Here is a 7218-nt window from a genome sequence, read left to right on the forward strand (position 1 = left end):
GGGGATTGGAGACCAGAGTTGATCTCTTGCTGCTTAGTATGGTTGATTTCGATGTGATATAGGGTATGGATTGGTTGTCTCCATGTCATGCTATTTTGGACTGTCATGCTAAGACTGTGACGTTGGCGATGTCGGGGTTACTGAGGGTTGAGTGCAGCGGCTCTATAAACTATGTTCCCAGTAGAGTTATCTCATACTTGAAGGCTCAGTGGATGGTTGAGAAGGGTTGTCTATCTTATCTGGCCTTTGTGATGGATGTTAGTGCAAAGACCCCTGCTATTGATTCTGTTCCGGTGGTGTGAGATTTCCCGGATGTGTTTTTTGTAGACCTACCGGGCATGCCGCCTGACGGGGATATTGATTTCGATATTTATTTGGTGCCAGGCACTCAGCCTATTTCTATTCCACCGTATCATATGACACCGGTGGAGTTGAAGGAATTGAAGGAACAACTTCATGAACTCCTTGATAAGGGATCTATTCGGCATAGCGTGTCACCTTGGGGTGGACCAGTTCTATTTGTGTAGAAGAATGATGGTACTATGAGGATGTGCATTGATTATAGGCAGTTTAACAAAGTCACAATCAAGAACAAGTATCCTTTGTCGCGTATTGATGATCTATTTGACCAGCTTCAGGGATCGAGGGTATTCTCCAAGATTGATTTGATGCCAGGGTATCACCAGTTGAAGATTTGGGACTCGGATATTCTTAAGACAGCTTTCAGGATCCGTTATGGTCATTACTAGTTCCTTGTGATGTCTTTTGGGCTGACCAACGCCCCAGTAGCGTTCATGCATCTGATGAACAGTGTGTTTCATCCTTATCTCGACTCGTTTGTTATTGTATTCATTGATGATATCCTAGTGTACTCTCGTAGCCAGGAAGAGCATGCCCAGCATTTACTGACCGTGTTGCATCGGTTGAGGGAGGAGAAGCTTTATGCTAAGTTCTCCAAGTGTGAATTTTGGCTCAGTTCAGTAGCGTTCTTGGGGCACATGGTGTCCAGTGAGGGTATTCAGGTAGATCCGAAAAAGATAGAGGCGGTTCAGAGTTGGCCCAGACCGTCCTCAACTACAGAGATTTAGAGCTTTCTTAGTTTGGCTGGTTATTACCGTCGGTTCGTGCAGGGTTTCTTGTCTATAGCATCGCCCTTGACAAAAATGACCCAAAAGGGTGCTCCTTTCAGGTGGTCGGATGAGTGTGAGGAGAGCTTTCAGAAGCTCAAGACTGTCTTGACCATGGCTCCAGTTATAGTTCTACCATCAGCTTTTGGTTCTTATACAATATATTGTGATGCTTCTCGGATAGGTATTGGGTGTGTTTTGATGCAGGAGGGTAGAGTGATTGCTTATGCTTCGTGCTAGTTGAAGCCCCATGAAAAGAACTATCCTGTCCACGACCTTGAGTTAGCAGCTATTGTTCATGCCTTGAATATCTGGCGGCACTATTTGTACGGTGTCCATTGTGAGATTTACACTAATCACCAGAGTTTGCAGCATCTGTTCAAATAGAAGGATCTTAACTTGCGACATCCGAGGTGGTTGGAGCTTCTTAAGGACTATGATATCACCATTTTGTACCATCCTGGGAAGGCCAATGTGGTGGTCGATGCCTTGAGTCGTCGGGCGGAGAGTTTGGGGAGCTTAGCATATCTTCTAGCTGCAAAGAGGCCATTGGCATTTGATGTTTAAGCCTTAGCCATCCAGTTTGTTAGATTTGATGTTTCTAAGCTGAGTCAAGTATTGGCTTATGTGGTGTCTCGGTCTTCCCTTTATGATCGTATCAGGGAGCGTCAGTATGATGACCCCCCACCTGCTTGTCCTTAAGGACATGGTCCAGCACGGTGATGCTAAGGAGGTAACTATTGGGGATGATAATGCATTGAGGATGCAGGGCAGGCTATGTGTGCCCAATGTAGATAGTTTGCGTGAGTTGATTCTCCAGGAGGCTCACAGTTCACGTTATTCTATTCATCCGGGTGCCGCAAAGATGTATCAAGACTTGAGACAGCATTACTGGTGGAGGAGAGTGAAGAAGGACATAGTGGAGTATGTGTCTCGGTATCTAAATTGCCAGCAGGTGAAGTATGAGCATCAGCGACCAGGTGGGTTACTTCAGAAATTAGAGATTCTGGAGTGGAAATGGGAGCGGATCACTACAGATTTCATTGTTGGGCTTCCACGGACTCAGCAGAAGTTTGATGCAGTTTGGGTGATTGTGGACAGGCAGACCAAGTTAGCTCATTTCATTCATGTGATGACTACATATTCTTCTGAGCAGCTGGTTCGAGTGTATATCTGCGAGATTGTCAGGCTTCATGGCGCACCAGTATCTATCATCTCTATCGGGGCACATAGTTTACATCACGGTTCTGGAGGGCCGTGCAGCATGATTGGGTACTCGAGTGGAATTGAGCATAGTATTTCACCCTCAGATGGACGAACAGTCCGAGAGCACTATTCAGATATTAGAGGATATGCTCTGTGCGTGTGTGATGGTGTTTGGGGGTTCGTGGGATCAGTTCTTGCCACTAGCGGAGTTTTCCTACAACAACAGTTATCAGTCGAGCATCCAGATGGCACCATATGTGACTTTGTATGGTATGCAGTGCAGGTCTCCAGTGGGTTGATTCGAGCCGGGCGAGGCTAGATTATTGGGTACAAATTTAGTTCAGGATGCTCTGGAGAAGGTTAAGGTAATTCAGGATAGACTGTGCACAGCCCAGTCCAGACATAAGAGTTATGCAGATAAGAAGGTTCACGATGTTGCATTCATGATTAGAGAGCGAGTCCTGCTCTGGGTGTTACCCATGAAGGGTGTTATGAGGTTCGAAAAGAAGGGAAAGTTGAGCCCGAGGTTTATCAGCCCATTTGAGGTGTTGCGACGTGTTGGGGAGGTTGCTTATGAGTTTGCCTTGCCTCCCAGGCTAGCAGGAGTTCATCCAGTATTCCATGTTTCTATGCTCCGGAAGTATCACGGCGATCCGTCTCACGTGTTGGATTTCAGCTCAGTCCAGTTGGACAAGGATTTATCTTATGTTGAGGAGTCGGTGGCGATCTTGGATAGGCAGGTTCGGAAGCTGAGATTGAAGAATATTTCTTCTGTGACAGTTCAGTGGAGGGATCAGCCGGTTGAGGAGGTGACTTGGGAGACCGAGCAAGATATGCACAACAGTTATCCTCATCTTTTCACCACTTCAGGTATGTCTCTATGCTCGTTCGAGGACGAACGCTTGTTTAAGAAGGGGAAGATGTAATGACCCGGCTGGTTGTTTCGAGAATTGTAGCCTCGTTTCCCTATTTTCTGCTTGTTTTGTGTTCTATATCTGCTATATGACTTACCTGGTTAGTTGGTTCGGGTACGGAGTGAATTCAGTGTGAATGAGACACTTAGTCTCTTAATTGAAATCTTAAGCTGGAAAAGCCGAACGGATGTCGACTTATGTTTAAATGACCTCAGATCAGAATTTTGATGGTTCTGTTAGCTTCGTTGGGTGATTCTGGACTTAGTAGCGTGTCCGGATTATGATTTGGAGGTCCGGAGTAGAATTAGGCTTGAAATGGCGAAAGTCAAATTTTTGGGAAGTTTGACCGGGGAGTTGACTTTTTTATATAGGGGTCGGATTCTGATTCTGGAAGTTGAAGTAGGTTCGTGGGGTCATTTGTGACTTGTGTGCAAAATTTGAGGTCAATCGGATGTACTTTGATAGGTTTCGACATCGTTTGTAGAATTTGGAAATTTCAAAGTTCATTATGCTTGAATCCGTGTGTAATTCATGTTTGGATGTTGCTTGAGGTGATTTGAGGGTTCGACTAAGTTTGTATGATATTTTGGGACTTGATGATATGTTAGGTTGAGGTTCCGGGGGGCTTCGGGTGAGTTTTGGGTGGTTAATAGATCATTTTTGGACCTTGGTTGATGGCTGATGTCTGCTGCTGTGTTTTTCTAGTTTCCTCTTATGCATTCGCGAGAGGAGCCTCGCGTTCGCGAAGGGTTTTTGTGAGCTAGGAATTTTTGTTCTGCGTGTTCGCGAAGAAGAGGATGTGAACGCGAAGGTGTGTTCTGTGTGTGCATCGCGAACACGGGAGTGGTGTCGCGTTCGTGAAGAGGAGTGGGGCAGCTAGATACCCCCAGCCTTTTGGTCTATGCGTTCGCGAGGCACGGGTCGCATTCGCGAAGGTCAGAGTTGTTAAAGCATCGCATTCGCGAAGCGTTGGTCACGTTTGCAAAGAGTTAAACTGGGAGGCACTCAAATTGGTCTACGCGAACGCGAGAAGATAGTCGCGTTCGCGAAGAAGGAAATCTGGGCAACAATATTTAATTTCAAAAATGAGAGTTTGAACCCATTTTTCATATTTTGAGCTAGAGACCACGGATTTGGGCGATTCTTGAAGGGATTTTTATGAAGTTGATTGGGGTAAGTGATTCTTACATAGTTTTGGCTAAATTCTATGATTATGTCTTTAATTCCATCATCTTATTTGTGATTTGGGGTGAAAAATTGGGAAAAAAGAGGAAGTGTTCTTGAGTTAGATTTTTGAGATTTTGAATGGGATTTTGTTATCGGATTTGAGTAAATTTGGTATAGTTAGACTCGTGAGTGAATGGGCTTTCAGGTTTTGTGACTTTTGTCGGTTTTCGAGACGTGGGCCCGAGGGACGGATACGGGTCAATGTCTGATTTTTGGCTATAATATAGTACTTTTCTTGTGGAATTGGTCCCTTTAGCCTATATTGACTGTATTGTACTACTTGTGGCTAGATTCAGGACAATTGGAGAATGATTTGGGAGGCAAAGGCATTTTGGTGTAGAGTTTTGCTCGGTTTGAGGTAAGTAACACTTTCAAACTTGGTTCTGAGGGTTTGAAATCCCGAATTATGTATTATGTGATTGGTATTGAGGTGACGCACATGCCAAGTGATGGGAGTGAGGGAATGTACCGTGAGAATTGTGACCTGGTTGATTCCATGGCACCGTATAGTGACTCTATCTTGTTTATATCCGTGTTTTCATCATATGATAAAGTAATTGAGCTGTCAATCATGCTAAATATCATGTTTAGGCTTTATGTCAGTACTATTGGGACCCCTAGTGGTCGTTTCTTGTTGTCATCTCACTGATTTCATTGATATTTTGTATTCAGTCGTGTTCATGTATTTCATATCATATCTCAGTCTCAGTTGTTATTTATTGATATATTATATCATTGTTTCGGGCTAGTTTTCATGACATTGTGAGCCCGTGAGTGAGACTGGAGAGATTGATGACTGAGTGAGGCCAAGAGCCTAATTATGAGTGAGAGTTATGGGATCGGGCTACACGCTGTAGCGGTTATATTGATTTGTGATAGCTCTTGGGCTGTAGGAGCCCCTCCGGAGTATGTACACACTCCCAGTGAGTGCGGTTGATATTATTGAGGGATGAATCTTCTCTGGACATGGATCTTGTCCGAAGTACTTGATACCTGGATATGGATCTTCTCCATAGGGCTGGATTGGCCTTCCTCGGTACTGGGTGATTGATGGTCAGTGATTTATATATTCCGGGATGGATCTTCCCTGGGCCGTATGAACCATATACAGTACTGAGTGGTTGAGTATTTGAGAGTGTGAGCACATGAGGCTGTCATCATGGTGCATCACATATAGTATGTGCATTGGCGTGTAGAAGTAGAAGAGATATATTCTTCACATTGTTCAGACTTGATCTACTTTACTATTTTGAAATATCTATTTAACTTGAAAGCATGCCTACATTTCTGCACAATTATTTCTATTTTATCTGTACCGATTGAGTTTGTCACTACCTTTCAGTCCAAAGGTTGGACTTGTTACTTACTGAGTTGGATGTACTCACATTACTCCCTACACCTCGTGTGCAGATCCAGGCGCTTCTTATCACGGCGGCTGCTAATTGAGGCTTCAGAGTTCGGAGACTATCGAGGTAGCTGCACGGCGTTTGTAGGCCTTGACTCTCCTTCTTTATCTCTATTTGTATTTTAGTTTTTATTCTCTAGACATTGTAGTAGACTGTATTCTGACATAGATGCTCATGTACTCGGTGACACCCCGATCTTTGGGAGGGGTTCGTATTGCGTTGTGGTTTTATTTCGGTTTTTAAATGGTTTCTTAAATATTAACTGCTTCCGTTAATTTTCAAAGCTTTTATTTGTTTGAACTGGTTGAGTAGTTGGCTTGCCTAGTTCCACGATAGGCGCCATCACGACGGTTGATTTTGGGTCGTGATAAAACCAATCACACCACGCCACGTCACCCCTCCAAATCCACTCACATAACAAACAAAATCCATCAGGACCGTTGATTAAATCCATCAATAGTCCAAATTAATCATAATTTCCCTTATTTTAAACCCTCTAGCTCATTTATCTCAACCGTTAGATCAGAATGATCCAACGACCCCCGATTTATCCTCATAAATATTTTCATCTCATCTTTTAGTTCAAAAATCCAGAGCCATTGATCTAAATGATTCAACAGCCCCTATGTGATCTCCTGTTTAAAACTAAGCCAACACCCTCAAACCCTAATCACTTTCTCATAACGCCAACCGCCCCATTTCCCCTTCTCTCTCTTTTCTCTCATCATCTCACCCCTCTTCCATTCCTAGACCTTGCACAAATCAGTGCAAGCTCACTGGAGACAACCAAAACTTCATCATTCCCCCCCCCCCCATTTGGCTGCTAATCTAGCCGAGAATATTACCATTCTCATCATCCACATTCAAATATCTAAAGCCAAAGCCCTAGCTTCAAACATGAAAGTCACGGAGCCTCGTCATCACGTCTTATTTGGTTCAAATACGCCATTAAAGCTTGCATGCATCCTCCAGATTCGGAGGAATCTTAACTCATCGTGACATATGACGACCCAAAGTTCAAACGCAGTGACCTCTGTATATTAGTTTTATCCGGTGGTCCGATGGTCTCAACGGCTAGCCTGGTCAACATTTTCGAATAGGTAAAATCCCTACTCTCATTTTCCCTCTGAATTTTCATTTTTCCCCTTTTGATTTCATCAGTGTTCATTATCATCATTTTTCACTAATTTTCAAATTTGAATGAAACCCCTAAGGTCTCAATCGTAGATATAAATCCTGGGCTTTAGTGACCTCACCAACACACACAACTACCATAAAAATCTTAGTAATTGCTCTACAATCGATTTTCTTAAAGTATTTAGTGAATCCCTCTAAATT

Source organism: Nicotiana tomentosiformis, chromosome 4 (assembly GCF_000390325.3).
Source record: "Nicotiana tomentosiformis chromosome 4, ASM39032v3, whole genome shotgun sequence".
In the NCBI taxonomy this organism is placed as follows: Eukaryota; Viridiplantae; Streptophyta; class Magnoliopsida; order Solanales; family Solanaceae; genus Nicotiana; species Nicotiana tomentosiformis.